The sequence below is a fragment of the Panthera leo genome, chromosome B3 (genome assembly GCF_018350215.1).
Source record: "Panthera leo isolate Ple1 chromosome B3, P.leo_Ple1_pat1.1, whole genome shotgun sequence".
NCBI classification, from domain to species: domain Eukaryota; kingdom Metazoa; phylum Chordata; class Mammalia; order Carnivora; family Felidae; genus Panthera; species Panthera leo.
The window spans coordinates 7,164,960-7,184,254 of record NC_056684.1 but is presented as its reverse complement, the minus strand read 5'-3'; the positions used below and the strand labels follow the sequence as shown (position 1 = coordinate 7,184,254).

Sequence of the window (19,295 nt, the reverse complement as noted above, 5' to 3'; positions counted from 1 at the left end):
CTCTCCTGCCCTCTGCTGGGGGACTGGGCTCTCCAGGCAACAACGTCAAGGTGCTCACTCCCACGGCGCAGCCCAGACTCTGAAATTACCCCTCGGCTGCTAATTGCTCGCTGCTATCTCTCCCTCTCTGCAGGAATATCATTGCCAGCAATTAGCACAAAGATCCTTTCTCACTCTGGTTAAGATCCCAAGCTGCAGTTAAATGCTCCCAGATCCCATTTAAATGATTTCAAATGCAATTCATTCTGGCTCATTAAATAATTCCAGGGCTGGCTTTCGTCCTCTTACCACCTTAGGAATCTCTTTTTCCAGAGAAGAAAAATAAATGAGGGAGGGTTGATAACGGGAGAACTGGTCTGGCCTGGGAGAAGGAAGGAGAAGATTTTCTGTTCTGGCCTCTCCAGTGCCTTGTTTTGCATTTCGCTCCCTCCCTCTGGCTCCCGCCCCGAGCTCCCCCTCCAGCTCTCTCCCTCCATCCCTTTCTCTCGGAAATGACTTCACCTGACAGCTATGGATTTAGAGCTTTTTTGCCAATTACTTATGCCCAGTGAGAAAATAGGTTTTTAATGTCTGTCCTTGTTCCGCCCAGCCGGGCTACCTCACGGGGAAGTGAGCCCACAGCCCTCTCTCTCTGACCAGACTATGCTCACTGCCCAAGCTGCCAGGCTGGGGAGGGCAGAGTGAGGATGGCTGGAAGGAGGGGCGGGGGGGGAGTGTTGGTCACAGAGGCTCTGTTCATGGAGGCAATACCCATGCTCCTGAGGTCGTTCCAGCCAGTGCAATCCACACCCCGTGCAGCTTGGTTCATCGTGCATTCAATCATTCCTTCATTCTTCACTAATTACTATGTTTACTGAGCACTTACTATATGCCAGGTACCGGGAGAGCATTTTACATTTGTTACTTTGCTAACTCCTTGGAACAACCCCATAACATAGATATTCTTATTAAGGCAGTTTTACAGAGAGGGAAATTAAGGCTCCAGAGAACCTTCATAAATCACCCCAATTCACACGACTAGTAAGTACCAAAGTGAGGAGTTGAACTCAGGCACTGTTGTTCCTAGATGGGCATGGCCCTGTGCTGCAGTGACCTACCTATGCAGGGCTCTGGCACACCTTGGGGGGCCTGCCCCGGCTGAGCTCCCTGCCCCATCACAACTCACTTGCTACCTGGGGAGATAAATACTTAAACTACTTTTTCTAGAACACGGCGCATGGCCTGTGAGGGCCATGATCAAGGTCTGTGCAAAGTGCTGCTGGAACTCAGGGAACAGAGCCATCCGTTCTGCCCTGGGAAGGCAGAGTGCAGGCTGGGATGGGTTACTGGAAGAGGTGGCCTGTCATCCAGGCTTTGAAGGCTGAGGAGGAAATCGGCAGAGGAAGGAGAGAGGGGAGAAGGTATTCCCAGGAAAAGAGCGTGAACAAAAGCTAGAGGCTCAAAAGGGCCTAGCACGATTCCACAGCATCATCCGAGGCAAGACACAAGCTGTACATGACCGAGTGGCCTGGAGATTTGTTGCAAAAATGCTTCTCTATCTAGGGCAGGGGTTCTCTCTGGCAGGGGATTCACTCCGCCCTCCCCCTCCAGTGGACTTTGGGCCAGGTCTGGGGACATTTTTGGTTGCCACAGCCTGGTAGGGAGGCACTACTGGCCATCCAGTGGGTAAAAGCCCGGGATGCTGCTAAACTTTCTACAGTGAGCAGGACAGCCCCCACAACAAGGACTCATTCGGCCCCCAAATCTCAATAGAACGGAGGCGGAGAAATCCTTCCAGAGTGAGGGTGCTATGGCACTCAGAGCCTAGTGAAATCAATTCTAGTTGAAGAAATCAGAAAAGTGTTTGTGGAGACGGGGCATTCTTGGAAACAGGCATGATGGACATGTGGGGATGGGGATAGGAGAGAGCATGAGCAGGACCCAGAAGGTGGAGAGTGAAGGACACATTCAAGGAGCTGGCCAGATTGGCTGGTACAGGGTCCGTGAGGAGCAGGCCACAGAGAAGGGCTGAAAACTAGCAAGGGTTAGATCCTCGTGAGCCTTAAAGCAATTGTGAATGATTCAGTAAGGCAATGGGGAGCCGTGGAAGGGCTATGAGCATCAGGAGACAGGGTCGGAAATACACTTTAATTCATCAGGCTCTGATTAATTAATCAGGCGATGTAGGTAGAAGCTAGAGGATGGGAGAGCAGTTGGGAGCCGTTTCCATATTCCTGGCAGGAGTTCTGCCAACCTGACCTTGGCTAGCGGCAGCCATGATGAGGAGAAAGGACAGTCCCATGAGACTCTGCGAGGGAGGGGAGGGCTGGGACCCGCAAGGCCCTGGAGACCGACTGCATGCATGGGAGGAGGAGAAGGAGGAGGGCAGGAGGCTTCAGGGAGGAATCTCCATCCCTGGGGAGCAATCAGCAATACAGACCACGCAATGGCAGACGCTGAGGGAGTCTGCAGGATCGCTTCCCCCCGACCACCACTTCTGCCTCCAGGAGAAGCTCGCAAGTGGGAAACGCCAGCCACCTTGCTCACTGGCAGTCACAGGCATGGCACAAAGGGTGGACCCAGGAGGATGCAGCAGAAAGAGCTGCTTGGCAGGGCCTCAACAGCATCCTGCTGGCAGAGAAGAGCAAAGACTGAGCGTCCAGACGTTGATGGGGACGGTAATGACCACAGAAGTTACCATTTGCCAGGAGTTTACCCTGGGCCAGGCCCAGTCCTAACACAAAACACAACACTGAGGCATAGCTGAGCCCCATTTTACCCACCAGACAGTCCTCTAGGAGATACAAAAACCAAGCTCCTATTAATTACTTTAACATTTAAATGTAATTTGATATTTTAATTTGTTAAAACAAGCATGCATTACAGTTGCAATTAAAAAATATAAGGATTTAAGGGGCACATGGGTAGCTCAGTCCGTTTTGATTTTAGCTCAGGTCATGATCTCAGGGTCATGATATCAAGCCCTGCATCGGGCTCTGCATTAGGCACAGTTCACGAGTTCAAGCCCTGCCTCGGGCTCTGTGCTGACAGCTCAGAGCCTGGAGCCTGCTTTCGATTCTGTGTCTCCCTCTCTCTCTGCCCCTCTCCCACTTGTGCTCTGTCTATCTCAAAAACAAACAAACAAAATTTTTTAAATTAAAAAAAAGATTCTCTCCTCTCTCTGCCCCTCTCCCACTTGCTCTCTCTCTGTTTAAAAAAATAAATAAAAATAAGGATTCTTTTCATGGAAACCAAGATTTTTTTTTAGACAAACTAGGTTGTTTTTTTTTTAATATGAAATTTATTGTCAATTGGGAAACCAAGATTTATAGGCAAATATATTCACTACAATATTTTCTAGAATGGCAATGTGTTTGCCATCAGTGATTCACCAACTACGTGTCAGACATTGCATGAAAACAAACAGCTATTCTCTTTATAAATAAATAAATAAATAAATAAATAAATAAATAAATAAATAAAAGTTTGCTAATTTTTTCATGTTTATTTATTTTTGAGAGAGAGAGAGAGAGAGAGAGAGAGCAGGGGAGGGGCAGAGAGAGACAGAGTCACAGAATCTGAAGCAGGCTCCAGGCTTTGAGCTGTCAGCACAGAGCCTGACGCGGGGCTTGAACTCACGAGCGGTGAGATCATGACCTGAGCTGAAGTCAGGCACTCAACCAACTGACCCACCAAGGTGCCCCAATAAGAGTTTGCTTTTAATGAACTAGCATACAGTAGCAGGTCAATAAAATGTGTTGAATGGATTATTCAATTCACCCCAATTAGAACAGAAGGGCACCTGCCTGGGCCTAGGCCTCAGGTATAAGCCAGAAACAGCAGGTATAAATCTGAGTGCCACATCATGCTGGGTTTGCCTCTAAAGTGAGGAGACCTGGATAATGGGAAGTGGGGTGAGAGCCACCTCAAACCCTCTTGCTCCAGATCAAGTCCTGGAGCTAGGGGCTGAGTCTATGACAGGGGAGCAATGCCCCCAGGGAGTCAGGAAGAGAGATGCTGAGGAAGGGACCGGTGAATGACAGGGCAGGTGAAAGGTTTTGTGAAGTGCAGAGAGCTTTACTGAAGAAGCACTGTAGACCTCGGCTGCCATGAAACAGGGCACCTATAAGTCTTGGTGGCATACCATAACTAGCCTGACTTTGTCACTCGTGGGTCAATGGGTCAGCAAAGGGGTGGGAGCAGGGAGCCCCCCAGCCAGGTTTTTCTCAGGGCAGTGACAGAGATCAGGAGGGCAAGGCCAACTGCACAAGGTATTCCAAGCTCCTTCTGGAATCCGCTCTGCTAATATCCAACCAGTCAAAGCAAGCCACATGGCTGAACCCAAAGTCAGGAAGCAGAGAAACACACTTGCCCTTTTGTGGAAGGAATTACAAGGCTTCAGAGCAAAGGATGTATTCAGTGACAGAGAATTAAGGGCAACCATCAACTACGCGGTCTCAGCTCAGAGCCCGTTTGCAATGTCTTACTCTTATGTACCAAATTTTCCCAAACAGGGCGCTCAGAGAGGGGCTCTTTGTAATGGGTGAGTGCTCTCTGCCCTGAGCAGAGAATCACAGAAGAGAAGGAGGGCATAGGGAGAGATTTGGTCCATGAGCTGGAAGCCTTGCATCTTTTCACTGCTCTTGGTGCTCAACCCTATTGAACTTTAGCTTCATCTGATGCTAACCTAAAACCAACCTTAACCTTAACTCTTAGATATTGTTGATCACCTAGTTCTTTATGAAACTGAAGAATGTCATTCTCTCGCTGTTTTTATCCTGCCCCCAGCCCAACCCAAGCAGTTCCTTCTCAATCTTCTTTGAAGGTTTTCCTTTGACCACCTGCCCCTGAAAATACTGGTGTCCTCCAGAATGCCGTCTTAGACTTCATTTCTCTCTCCACACCATGGATGAGCTTCAGAGCACTTATAAACCCCAAGAAAGTTATTTAAACCCTTTAAACTTTTTTCTGTTTGTAGATTTCTGAATTGAGGGTTCATGGGTTTCGAGGGGTTTCAGATTACCCATAGGTTGCCCCACCACTGCTCTGTACTCTGATTCTCATCTTCCTTCAGTCTTTGAATAGCATCTAGACCCTAATACCTCCCCTCCCACCCTTGATTCCAACCAAACCTCCCATCTCTCTCCACGCAACTGCCCACTTAGTCCCACAGGTACCTCAGAACAAACCCATGACAGAGTTCCAAGACAGAGTGTATTATCTCCTCTCCTCACAGATTCCCAAACTCAGTGGCAGCATCAGACTGCCCTATCCTCTACAAAGACTTTGCAGAGTTGTGTCTTCCTTTAGCCTTCCTTTCCAATTATTTCTTAAATCCATACTTTCCCCTCCTTCCCAGCTCTCCTCAGTGTGGGCCCCAACACCTCCTCCCTAAAATGCACCAAAGGTTCCCCACTGCCTTCAGGATAAAGAACAAAGTTCTTGGCCGGCCATAGAAGTTCGACTATGTGAGCTGGTTCGCACCCACAGATGCAGCCCAGGCTCTCCCAACAAGCACCACGGCCGATTACTCACAGCTCCCAGAGCATAGCATAGTCCCTCTAGATTTTCACACAGGCTGTGCCCTCTGCCCTGCTCCCAAACTTTCGTTCTTCCTGTAAGATTCAGCTTTGACATTATCTCCTCCAGGAAGCATTCCCAAACCGCACACTGGGCAAGTGCCCTTTCTTTGAGGTCACATAGAACCAAGGGGTGATTCTGTCATAGCTCCAATGAGATCATACTGTCCACTGATTTATAAATACCACATGAGCAGGAATATTGTGTTTGCTCCTCAAAGGCCTTATAGCATATGATACAATAGCAGGTGCCCTATAAATGTTTGTTGAGTGAATGAATAATAATAGATTAATGGATGAAATGTTGGTTGTGCCTCTTACCTGTCTTGTGATGTTGGGTAAATCTCATATCTCCTATAGACCTCAGTTTCTTCATCTGCAAAATAGAAATAATAGTCTAGATATTAGTACTGAACAATGAATGGTAGCCCAGTCGCACAACTGAAAATTACATAATCAAAAAATGTTTATCAAGACTATGTAGTGACATGGACAATGTGTATGATGTTAAAGCAAAAGAAGGACAGAAAAGTAATTTACTGTGATTACAACTACATAAAAACAACAACTGTGCACACAAACACATCCGCGCACACACACAAGATGGAAAAGACGTGTCCTTGGGTGGTGTGCCCCTCCGTGATTTCTCCTTCACTTTATATCCCCATGTTTTCCACATTTTCTTTAGAGAATGTGCATTATTTTTATGATGAACATTAAACTTTATTACGAAAAGAAAAAAGGAAAGAGGTTTCTAAGAAAAGAACTCCGCATCCTCCTCACTTGGCAGTGTGTCGAATGCCTCCCGCACACTCAGGGACGCAACTCACCACGTCGCTCCCAGGTCTTCTTACTCCTGTGCGGAAGCATGTCCCTCCCCCGCACCCCCGGCCCTCCCACGGTGCTCACAGGCAGTGCCTGGCGCCTAGACGCATGTGCGGGGGTGCGTATGAGCACCACGCCTAGAAACGAACTCTGTCCCTGGTCTCCAGACGGTGGGAGGAAATGCAATGCAGCCTCAGATACTTCCTCTGACCTACAATTCAGCGCAGGATGGACAAACATATTTCTGAGCCTTGATGTGTGAGAACACACTCCTGGAACCAGCTCTTTGGGACTGCCTGTTTTCGGGGTCTCAAGCTGTGCCCTTAAATCCCAGGAAGGGCAGCCCATTTCATCTTATTTAGAGCCATGGAACTGCTAAAGTCAAAGGTATTGGTCTAACCCGCATTGGGGAGGCTTCTAGGAAACCCACAGTCTCATCCAGTGCTGGTGGAAGCCAAAAATGGCACAGTCTTCCTGTTGAGTCATTTGGCAAGATGTATCTGACCCTGATTTCCACTTCTAAGCGTTCATTCAGGAATGCGGTGAAAGGCAAAACTCAAAGGATGTTCATCAGACACTATAATATTAAAAAACTGGAAACAACGTAAATTCCAAAATAGGGATTAAATAAATTATGATATACTCATTAAATGGGTTGCCATGCAACCATAGCAATATAACAAGGTAGGGAAATCACCCACTATTTAGAAAATTTGTGGAATACTGTTAAGACTGGAAAATAGTCTATACATATAATCCGGGTTTGCGATATGTATAAATGTATCCTCAATGTATCTATAAGCATAGAGAAGAGACTGATAGGATAAACAGGAAACTGTGAGTGGTTATTTCTGAGTAGTAAAATTTCAAATGGCTTTTCTTCTTTTGGCTCATTTCTATTTTCTACATTTTCTGCAATTAGTTTGGATTGCTTTTGTAACATGGAAAAATATTTTAGAAGATTTCTATTTTTAACAATCTTCGAATTCCCTTGAGCCATCTTATTTTCTAAGTCTTGCGTTATGGATTTGGCCACCTTTTCTTCAGTTCTACTCAGCTCTACCTTCTTACGGTTTCTGATTATGCCCAGTTTCATCCACTCTCAGATAGACTGGGAGCTTCCCAAAGACACTGGCCATTTCTTCTTTATCAACCAATTTCTGTTTATCAGTTCAAAGACTAGAGTCCTAGGACCCCATGAGTTTCCACCTGTCCAACAGATGAATTTAACAGGAAGGGAGTTCTAAAGGTTGTCAGAGACTCGGCCTGTAGTTGAATGGGATTTCAAGCTGGGTGGATTTCCCCATCCAGAGCTGCCTCACTCTTGCACAGGTTGTTCACTGCACAAGGCACCCACACATCCAAGGGGGCAAGTGGAGGCTGAAACCCCAGCCTTATTCTGCTCACTGAGTCTCATGCTCACTGGGCTCACAGGGTACAAGGGTCCTTTTTAAAATTCAGAGGTCAAGGGGCGCCTGGGTGGCTCAGTCGGTTAAGTGGCCGACTTCGGCTCAGGTCATGATCTCACGGTCTGTGAGTCCGAGCCCCCCGTCGTGCTCTGTGCTGACAGCTCAGAGCCTGGAGCCTGTTTTGGATTCTGTGTCTCCCTCTCTCTGACCCTCCCCCATTCATGCTCTGTCTCCGTCTCAAAAATAAATAAACGTTAAAAAAAATTTTTTTTAAATAATAATAAAATTCAGAGGTCAAATACTATATGATCTCACTCATCTTTGGAATTTAAGAAGCAAATGAGCAAAGGAAAAAAGAGGGGTGGGGGGAGAGAGAGAGAGAGAGAGAGAGAGAGAGAGAGAGACCAATAAACCGACACTTAACTATAGACAACAAACTGATGGTTACCAGAAGGGAGGTGGGTGGAGGGATGGGTCAAATAGGTGATGGGAATTATGGAGTACACTTACCATGATGGAAAAATAAATAAATAAAATAATAATTTTTTTTTAAATGAAAGAAAGCAGGTGATCAAAATATGAGGGGAACACGTCAAAAAGGCAGTCCTGCTGGCCAGATCTGGGACAATGTAAGCATCAAATAAATAATAAGGGTAACAACAGATTATAAGCTGCCGAATAAACTATGAATCGTGTATACCTCCTGATATCAATGAAAAACAATTAAAAATAAAAATAAATAAATGTTGTTAAAAAACATTCTTGGATATAAGTGCAGGTCTCTCTAAATGTCCATTGAGAAGTAATATTTGCATCTTGCCAGCAGTACCTGATGGTCAAAACTTGTTTGTTGTGCTTTTATAAGTTCTGCCAGTTTGAGGGGTGTGAAAGGGCATCTTACGTGAAAAATCTTAGAATATTGCCTGGTTCATAGTAGGGTCTCAGTAAGGTTGAGTTACCATTTTAATTAACATTTCCATAATCAATATGGACATGGGGCACCTTTTCATTTGCTTGCTGATCATGAAAGTTTCCTCTTTGGTGAAAAAATTAAATTTTAAAATTAAAAAATAAATAAAATTCAGATGGGCAACCATCCTCCTGCCAATCATGGCACCTGCAGGGCTGAGTCTCTCTAGAAGGGATGTGTTTCTAATTTGCACAAAAATGCCGTGTGCTAGCAGTGGCCTTGTCCCCAACACCGTCTGCATAGGGAAGCCAGTACTGATTTCCTTCGTCAGGCTTCTATACGGATATTAGATCTCTTCCTTTGTCCTATCATCTCCTCGAATGCTTTCTAATTTGTTTCTACCCTGAGTTCCTCGACTCTCTCCTGGAGCAAGCAACAGCCTTGCACGCCACCCCATGGAGGGGGAGTGGGGCCCTGCTCAGGTTCTCGGCCCTGGCTGCATATTAGAATCCCTCAGGGAGATTCGTAAAGTCTAGATGCCTCGGCCACACCTCAGACCAATTAAATCAGAAGGCCTGACGTGAGACCCAGCCAGAGTTGGAAAGCACTATAGCACTGGAAACAACTTGAATTAAAAAAAAAAAAAAAAAAAAAAAAAAAATCCTGGGTTTAAGGCTCAGCTCCTCTCTGCTTCTCACCACACAATCCTGGACAAATTACTTTACTTTTTTCTGGCCCGGTTCTTCAACTGTGAATCCACCAGATCAGTGTCTTCCAGTCAAAATTAGAATGTGACCTGGTAAACCCTCTGACTGTCCTATCGCTGACCCCAGCACGAGACAGTGAAAGAGATCCAGCCACCGTGACTGAGAGACAGGGGTGCAGTTGGGAAACGGGGGGAGGGTACGGGCATGAGGTGCTAAAATTTCGGCTCACCAGGCCATAAAACAGTGGTTGAGAATTCTAAGTCTAGATGCTCCCTGAGAGTCCTCTCCTCCCTAACAATTGGTATTCTGTACATGTGTACGAAGCTGGCAGGAAGATAAAACTCTGCTTCCACATGGCTCAGAGGGGATTGTGAATTGCCTAAATATGACACCATTTATTTCTCCCAGATTCAGGTCATCAGGCTCAGAGAATTTGCTGCTCCTGCCACTCCCTCCCTCCGCCATCTTGAGTCCTCCCTCCCCTTGTACTCGGGAAAACCTTTCAGCTACTGCCAGCCATTGCCAACCAGCTGGCTCCACTGAGAGATCACCAAGAGAAACAAAGTCACCGGGCCAGGAAAGTAACAACCCTTCAAGGAATTCGTCAAATCTCTTAACCTTTTCCCACTTTTTCAGCTCCTCCCACAAAGACAAGCCACGTGCCATTTTCTCCACACTGAGAAGCTACCCTGTCGGATGATGTGATATAATAGAAAGAATGGTGGGTGAAGCCCCAAAAGACTTGAGGTCAGGACAGAGCTCCACCACTTCCTAATTGCTTGAAGAAGCATACCCTCCATGAGCCTCAACTTCCTCATCTGTAAAATGAGGTTGATAATATCTGTTTTACTTTTCTCACAAGGTTTTGTAAGGATCGGTTGAAAAAGTGCAGCTAAAAGCAATTAACACACTCTGTTATTGCAGCCTAGTTTCCCAGCCTACATCCTGCCACCCTTAGACTCTGTGGTCCAGTGGGGCCAACAGCATCCCCCAACCATGCTCACTGGACAAGGGATGGTCATATGACCTAAGCCGGCCAGTGGGCCTTTTGCCGGTTCTACTACAGAACAGTCCTCTCTGCTGGGAGCCGTCTTGTCCCCCCACAGGAAGAGGTATTCCAAAGAATGCAAGCAACACAGAGAGAAGCAGAACGGGAGATGTTTCAGAACAAATTTCCCATGATGTCATTTGAGCACCTGCATGAACTCATTCATTCATTCTTTCATTCAACAACTAGTCATTATGTCCGTCCTATATTCCATGTCCATTTCTGGATGCTTGGCATTTTGTGGTGAACAAAAGAAAGACTCTACCCACCTGGAGCCTGCATGCCAGTAGGAATCCCAGGCAGTAAACAAATACCAAGTATATACATAACATAATGCCAAGTAATGATAAGTTATGAAGGAAAATTAAAGCAGGGTAAGTGGATGAACACAGAAGGGAAGATGCTGTTTAGATAAAGTGACTGACTCCAGCTCTCAAGCTCCGTGAGCCAATAAAGCCTCATTGTGTTAAGGGAGCTTGAACTGGGTTGCCCTCGGTGCCACCAAGATTCCTCATGAACACAGCTTTACAAATGTAAGCATTGGTAATGCTGCTGCTGCTGATTACTATAATAGCAACAAAACAGCCTCTTGAGAAGGAACTGGACCACACCCTTGGGAATGCATATCTAAGATATTTATGCCCATTGAATAACCCAAGGACAGGAAATTATCAATCGATTTCCAAAAGTATTGTCTGTGGAATTAAACACATACAAAGGTCATTCCTCTAGATTCATCCACTCCATCAGTTGACTTGAAAGTCAGAAACTTAAAAAAAAAAAAATGTGTTTAGGTCAACTACACTTGAATTAAAAAAATAATAATTTTAAAAACGTGCTTAGAAAATTGGAGTTGATCATCGAGTGAAATAAACTGTTAGGTTGGTCCATCTGTGGCCAGTTGGCTGTCGAAATATTGCCAGCACGAACACCTACCACTTACATGGATTTAAGGGACACTCTAAGGGCATGAGGAATAATTTAGTTACAAAGCATCCACAGCCAGTATTCGCGGGGAGCTGACTCCCTGTGGTTCTTACAGAGTAGTTAGAGGCTGATAGTTGCAAACTCTGACCTCACATAACCAGTTGCCAAGGGTAAGAATGCAAATGCCCAATAATACCAGCATTCCCACAAAAGTTTTCAAACTTTCATCCCTTTAATTTTAAGTTCCTAAAACCCAGGACATTTTTCATGCTTTCTAACTCCCCCCATGCCCCCTCACATACATAGACACATAGGCACACAATCTCTGGAATTCTGATGTGATGATTAGTATTTAAGGGGAGCTCCAAACATAGGGTCTCTTAGCTTGAGCTCTTAGAAGGACTTGGGAGCATCCTATATCACTTTGATGCACAGGATGCATAACCAAATAAAGAAAAATGTGAAACTGGAACTTCTATCATTGTCCTCCTGGGCTGCCACACCCACACTGTGAATAATAATTTGCTTTACTCAGATTAAGACATGTGCAAGCCAAGATGAGCCTACTCAAAAAAAAACAAAGAAAGTGCTTCAAGCCTTCCTGTAGCTGCTGGAGTTTCCTCATGTTTCTCTTCCACAAACTGCAACCATTGTGGAGATATCACATTACCTGCTGGGGAAAGGTGTTCAGTAGCACTGAACTAGACAGCATGAGGACCCTTTCCAGAATGTCTAGCAGGCATTGTCTTCTGTAACTGGGCTGGTTTAAAGTATTGCACACCAGGACTGAAATGAGCTTTGCAAGGGCGGTGTTCTATCAGAGGTGCTGTGACTATGGTTTTGTCTCCTTTTTGTACCTGAATCTTGACTCCAAGAAACGTTTATAATCTACCTGATAAATATATATCTCAACATGTCCCCAAAAATGTTGGAACACAGGCTGTTACATGAGGAAAGAGTTCTATGGTCAAGGAAGTTTGAAAAACACTAGGTTTTCTTTTTAAAAAAAGGCTTTTTAAGTGATAATACCCATTGGTTACCCAGAGCCTTTTAAATGGTAATACACATTGTGACTATCCCAGAGCGAGGTATGCCAGCACTCCCAATTTTTTTATCACAGATATTTTTTAGGTAGGAGCACCTGTTAACACCCCGCAGAGCACAATCTGAGACAAAGCGAATTGTGACCATATTCAGGAGAATTCTTTATTCCCAGACATTGGGGCTTCAACACAAAGGGATAAATGAGAATGTTTGAACTAACACACTATGGAAAGAGATTAAAAAGAGATTATACTCTGGTTTTAACTTAAGTATAATTAAATTCAACAAATTACAGATTAAAAATTTTGAAAACTTCTCTACTTATGAATGTCCAAGTTACAAACTTTCATGGAGACAAAGCTGCAACACATCAGCTCGACCTCCCATCAGCAGATGGCAGTAGTTGTAGTGCAAGGTCCTTCCAGTTTGGACCACGGAGTCTTTTGATAGCAAGCAGCAATCTTGCCAGGGTTCTACTTAGTTTTGCAAACGTGGTTAATCCCACTCTATCCAATGAGTACAAGAACAGCAAATGTTTTAAATAAAAGGTGTGCAGTTGCAATGGAACTGAAAGAAGAGATAATAAAAGACTGAAAGTGCAGAGAAAAAATAAGGACTGTTGTGCTCCTGGTGCTGTGATTCATCCCAAGAGGAGGCATGGTTTGGGAGAATGCTTAGCATAAGCCCCGCTGCACATACACCATCCATGACAATCAGCAAGAGAGGAGGGGAAAGAACAAACGCCAGGGGGCTTGAGAGCAGGGGGCTGCAAGATGAGCACCGACATGGGCTTCCCATAAGCCAGATGTCAACTCAGAAGAAAGCTGGGACTTGGCTCAAGGACCCAACGGCAGAGCATGGTGAATGTGCTGTTGTTGAAGTGTGTATTCATTCATTCAGCACCTGTTTTACTGAGCGCCTAATACGACCCAAACATACTTGCTGGCTACTGGCAACACATTAGTGACTAAAACAGATATGTCCCCACCCTTGAGAAACATACATACTATGGGAAGATGCGGAGAGAAACAGGCAATAAACAAAAACATAAAAGTGTACATGTTGGTGAGTACTATAAAAGAAGCAAAATGGAAAACAGTGGTAGAAAGCAAGAGAAGTGAAGGTGGGGTGCTGGTGGTGTAGATGTGGTCCTCAGTGGATAACTGGGGGTGGACCCTGAGTTTCGGTCCCTCCAAATCTTCACAACATCACATGGAGTGGGGAGGTGGAAAATGTAGCTACCATGGCAGCTTAGGGGCTCCACAGGAGGCAGGTGGAGGTGGGAGAGCGTCACCCAGATCCACAGACCTCCTAGTACACTGCACTGATCGACTTTGGAGAAAAGATGGCCCAGGAAATATTTATCAGCACAAAGAAGAAGCATCTGCTGGTTTTCAAGTTTCACAAGACTCATACTCCAATTAAGTGGAAATGGTCCCAGGGCCTTGGTTCCCCTGGACTCAAACAAACAGACTCACAAAGAACGTAACCCTCTCTCTTAAGTAGAGGAACTTCTGTGCTACCTAGAAAGGCTGTGGTGTTAATTTTTAACTTCTTATCACTTAATAACTGAAGACATGTTTTAGTGGATTTAACTAAAAGAACCATCTGTTAACCTGATCTGGATTTTTTCTTATCTTGTGTACCAAGGAGTCTGCTGAGCCTCTTCTATTCTTCCTACACTGATCTTGAGCCACACTTGTCTGCACTTCCTGTGTCACAGCCTTCTATTTGCAGACAGCCCCCAGTTTTTATTTAACATGTCAAAATCACATTCAGCATTTATCCATTATGATGCTGTGTTTGCTAAGATTAGGTTTGGCGATGAGTAGTAGCCAATTCAGAATAACAATGGCTTAAAAAGACAGAAGTTTATATTTCTCTCTCAAATAAGCATTGAAAGACAAATAGTCCAAGGATAATGGCGGCTCTGCTCCACAAAATCCTCATGAAGCGAAGCTCCTTTTCTCTTATAGCTCCAGCAAGCATGGCCTCTGTTTACTCAGGAGCCAATACGGCTGCTACAGCTCCAGCCACCACATCTGCATTCTCAGATAGGACAAAAAAGGAAGAACAGTCCCTTCGTGGACCCTTTCCAGTAGTTGCACTCACCTCTTCCACCTACATCCCATTGCCTAGTCATATGCCCAGACTTAGCTGCAAGGGAGTCTTGGAACTTATTCTCCATCAAAAATAAAAGGGCTGTCTCAGCCAACAAACTTTACAAGTTGTCTGTTACTAGTTTTGATGGCTCTGCTGTGTTGTTTTTCATCTGTATTCCTACCTTAGCTCCTTCTGGGTTCTGTGCTCTATGAGAAGTCATATCTCCCTCTCCTCTGAGGTGAAAAGACACAGTGTGATTTTTACAGGGCTAAAAATGGCACATTGGGCAAACACCCAAACACCAGGATATACCCTAAGTATTATAAGAAAATAATTTGTCTAGATTGCAGCAGCTTATAAATTTGCTATTTAAAATCATCATGTCCAGGGTGCCTGGGTGGCTCAGTTGGTTAAGCATCTGACTCGATTTTGGCTCAGATCATGATCTCACATTCATGAGTTCGAGCCCTGTGTTCGAGTCTTGACTTGGGCTCTGTGCTGACAGCATGGAGCCTGCTTGGGATTCTCTTTCTCTCTTTATCTCTCTCTCTCTCTCTCTCTCTCTCTCTCTCTCTCTCTCAGTAAAATAACTTAAAAAATAAATAAAGGTGGGGCGCCTGGGTGGCTCAGTCGGTTAAGCATCCGACTTCAGCTCAGGTCACGATCTCGCGGTCCGTGAGTTCGAGCCCCGCGTCGGGCTCTGGATTGATGGCTCAGAGCCTGGAGCCTGCTTCCGATTCTGTGTCTCCCTCTCTCTCTGGCCCTCCCCCATTCATACTATGTCTCTCTCTGTCTCAAAAATAAATAAACGTTAAAAAAAATTAAAAAAATAAATAAATAAAGGTAAATAAAAATAAAATCATCATATTCACTGTTCTAAGGACTGAAGCAGTAATTTTAGTAAAGGGTCTGAACAAGGAGGCAAAGATGGGAAATAATTTTAATGAAAAAAACCACGTTATACCACACATAAGCTCAGAAGCACTTTACCCACTTACAACCTCCAAGAAATAATTATTGCCTCAGAGACGTTCATTAACTGTATTACTTCATTCAACACCTACTTCTTGAGCACGTGCTATGTGCCTGACACTGCTCTAGCCATGGGGCATGCAGCAGTAAACAAGACAGGCAGGGTCCCTGTCCTCATGGTTCTTGTATTCTAGAAGCAGAGAGGAAAATAAGAAATAAGAAAATAAAATAATCACACATTCTTGCATAGTGGATAAGAGGACAGAATGGCAGGGGTTAGTGAAGGTAACATGTTATTGACTAATAGAAATAGCTAACTCTTACAAGAACTTACATGGGATGGGCATTATCCTGAGACTTGACAGACACTGACTCATTTAATCCCCACAACAATTCAGGCACTCAGGCACGTGGAGCCATTACCATGCTCAAGGCGGCAGAGCTTAGATTTGAACCGAGGCTGACTGGCTCTAGAGTTCTCGCTGTTAATGCTACATGATAATATCCTCCTGAAAGAATGAGTAGAAGGCTGCCATGTGAAGAACTGGGAAAGAACATTCTAGAAAATGGAATAAACTTCAGTACGGGCCCTGAGGTTAGACCAATCCAAGATGTTTAGAGAACCATAGGAAAGGAAGCAGGATTAGAGACTGGAGGTGCTGAATGAGGTGGAGACTGACATAAATAGGCCAGGTCCACTGACACAGGCCTGGAAAGCCAGCCCAGGTGAGGAATTGCCAGAGAGTCACAGAAGCAGGTCTCTGTGCCACTTTCTTCACCACCACTCATCCTCTCTCAATGTGACACTGGCCCAGAGATGCTGAGCTGTGCTCAGCCAGAAAACACCCATCTGCTTCTAGTCGAAAGCAAGGTCATCTACAGAGGGACATTATGCCAACATTGGCTCAAAAGCCCTATTGTTAAGCTCTTGGAGTTAAGAAGAGTCGCCATTTTTTTCTTTTATAATCTGTCACATTTTTTTTTAATGTTTATTTCTTTGTGAGAGAGAGAGAGAGAGAGCACAAGCAGGGGAGGCGCAGAGAGAGCGGGAGACACAGAATCCGAAGCAGGCTCCAGGCTCTGAGAGTCAGCACAGAGCCCGACATGGGGCTCGAACTTGTGAACTATGAGACCATGACCTAAGCTGAAGTCAGACACCTAACTGACTGAGCCACCCAGACACCCCTGGAGCCTTGTACTAAGGCTGATAGCAGGCACTTTCAGGGCTCCTCAGAAGAAGAACCCACAGCTCCTATCCATTCCTCTGTAGGTACTGCAGAGTCTCGGCATGGTATTTCTGCCCTCTTGATGACGTGAAGGAGAAGCAGTGGGAGGCAGGAAGTTCTGTGTGATGGAGTGGCCTTCTCCCACACCACTGGGCCTAGGACAGGCCTCTTCCCTTGGAAGTGCTGGCCATGGCCATGGAGTTTACCTCCTCAGGTGGGTTGATAACACCACACAATAATGCCCCTGAATCAATACTCACTGAGGTCTGGGGCTGGCTGCCGAGAAGTATCCTTAGAGAACCTGCCTGAAGGAGTCAAGCCAGTAACAAGGGCTGTCTGTCCACAGTGGCCTCTTATATTGGGAAGTCATCCACATGCTTGTTCCACGAGACAAACCTCACCTTCTTTTTTCTTTTTTTTAGTGTTTATTTATTTTTGAGACAGAGAGGGACAGGGCATGAATGGGGGAGGGTCAGAGAGAGAGGGAGACACAGAATCCGAAGCAGGCTCCAGGCTCTGAGCTGTCAGCCCAGAGCCCGACGCAGGGCTCGAACTCACAGACCATGAGATCATGACCTGAGCCGAAGTCGGAAGCCCAACCAACTGAGCCACCCAGGCGCCCCAAACCTCACCTTCTTTCTCATCCTGCTACCTCAAAACCTTAAAGGCTCCCATTCCTATAAAATAGAGCAAACACTCCCATTGTGTGTACGCGGCTTTTTAATGACCAATTGCTGCTTCACTGTTCAGGTTCATCTCCCCCCCCCCACCCCACCCCCCCGTCCTCCATCATGCCCACTTTCCTCCCTCATGTCAAATACTCTATTCCTCAAACACATGTCCATTGGTTCAGGCTCTGCTCTCTACCTAGACTGTCTTCCCATCTTCCAGAGAACTCCATCCTTCATGGTTTTCATTCGAAGTCCACATCATCTGCAGAACCTTCTCTGACTTCCCCAGGCACAGGGGACATTCCTTCCCCATCCTGGTCAAATAGCTCCTTGCACACTGCACTATCAAGTTTATCTGCCACTGCCTCCACATGTACTGGTTGAGACAGGGTCCAGTTTTTACTTACCTTTGTCCCCCAGTAAAATTTTAGAATTTTCTCCATAAAGGTCTGGCATATATCCTGTTTAAGATTATTCTCAGTATTGGGGCACTTGGGTGGCTCAGTCAGTTGATCTCACGGTTCATGAGTTTGAGCCCCACATCAAGCTCTGTGCTGACAGCTCAGAGCCTGGAGCCTGCTTCAGATTCTGTGTCTCCTTCTCTCTCTGCACCTCCCCTGTTCTCTCTCTCAATCTCTCTCTCTCTCTCTAAAAAAATTTTTTTTTCCTGGGTACCATTATAGAAGTTTTATTTCCCTAGTGAATGGGACTTTTTTTCTGTATTATATATTCTGGTTAATGATTACTCATATATTAGGATTTTTTTTTTTTGCTTTTACTTTTATCAATCTATCAAGCTATTGTATTAATCTATCAATCTATATTGATAAACATAAAAGTCTTTGAACAGTCATCTGGTTCAAAGACTTTTTCTTAAAATAAACATGAAGCTTCAGTCTTCCTTCTCCCCTACCTCTTTAACCCATTGCCACAGACAACTTTTCATTTTTTTTAGATGATTCTTTTGGTATTTACCTTGCGATCTCTAAATACCATGTTTCTACTGCTATTTCTTGATATTACTTGTAGAAATTATCTGTTAACTTCCCCCTAACCTTCCCCTGACCAATATGCACATACTCCCCATCCACATTAGTTTACTAGGGCTGCTGTAACAAAGAACAACCAACTGGGTGGCTTAACCAAGAGAAATTTATTGTCTTGTGGGTCTCGGGGCTAGAAGTCCAAAATCAGGACGTCATCAGGGGTGGTTCTTTCTGAGGGCAGTGAGGAAGAATTTGTCTCATGCCTCTCTCTTAGATTCTGGTGGTCTACCACCCATCTTTGGCATTCCTTGGCTTGTGGACGTAAAATTCCAATCTTCATGTGGCATTCTCACTGTGTGTTTGTCTCTATGTCCAGATTTGCCCTTTTTATGAATACACCAGTCATATCAGATTAGAGCCCACCCTAATGACCTCCTCTTAATTTGATCACCGTAAGACATTATGTCTAAAAAAGATCACATTCACGCATAGTAGGAGTTAGGACTTCAACATATTTCAGAGGAATACAATTCAACCCATAACACCATCCTTTCAAAACTATATAATTATATCATCACACTGTTAATGTTCAGTATTTACACTGTAATGAACCTATAGCTAGGCAGAGCTAAGCCATGTAGCTCTATTCCCTTTCCTGAATAATTTTGTTATATCCCTGGAGTTAACAATTATATTTTATTCTGTTTGATTATTTTTTTGTGTGTTCTTATCCCTAGCTCAACTGAAAACTCCCTGCCAGTTGTCTAATTTATTTTTCATCATATTCCCCCACCTCAGCTACTGTATCAATTTCATCATGATGAATTTCCCCTTCCCGAGCCTTCTGTCCGGCACTAATGTGGCCAGATTACTCTTTGGAGGATGTCCCTTCACCACTATGCTAGAGAT

The 19,295-nt window shown here is 44.9% G+C and overlaps 1 protein-coding gene across 1 annotated transcript in view; it reads right to left on the bottom strand.

Annotated features, from left to right (window-relative positions):
* NTRK3 (neurotrophic receptor tyrosine kinase 3) overlaps nt 1–19,295 on the bottom strand; it is a 539,904-nt gene that overhangs the window by 457,632 nt on the left and 62,977 nt on the right. Inside the window, exon 2 of the mRNA XM_042941053.1 lies at nt 5,880–5,934. The gene's annotated coding sequence lies outside the window, so the exon portion shown is untranslated. The remainder of the gene's footprint in view (nt 1–5,879; nt 5,935–19,295) is intronic.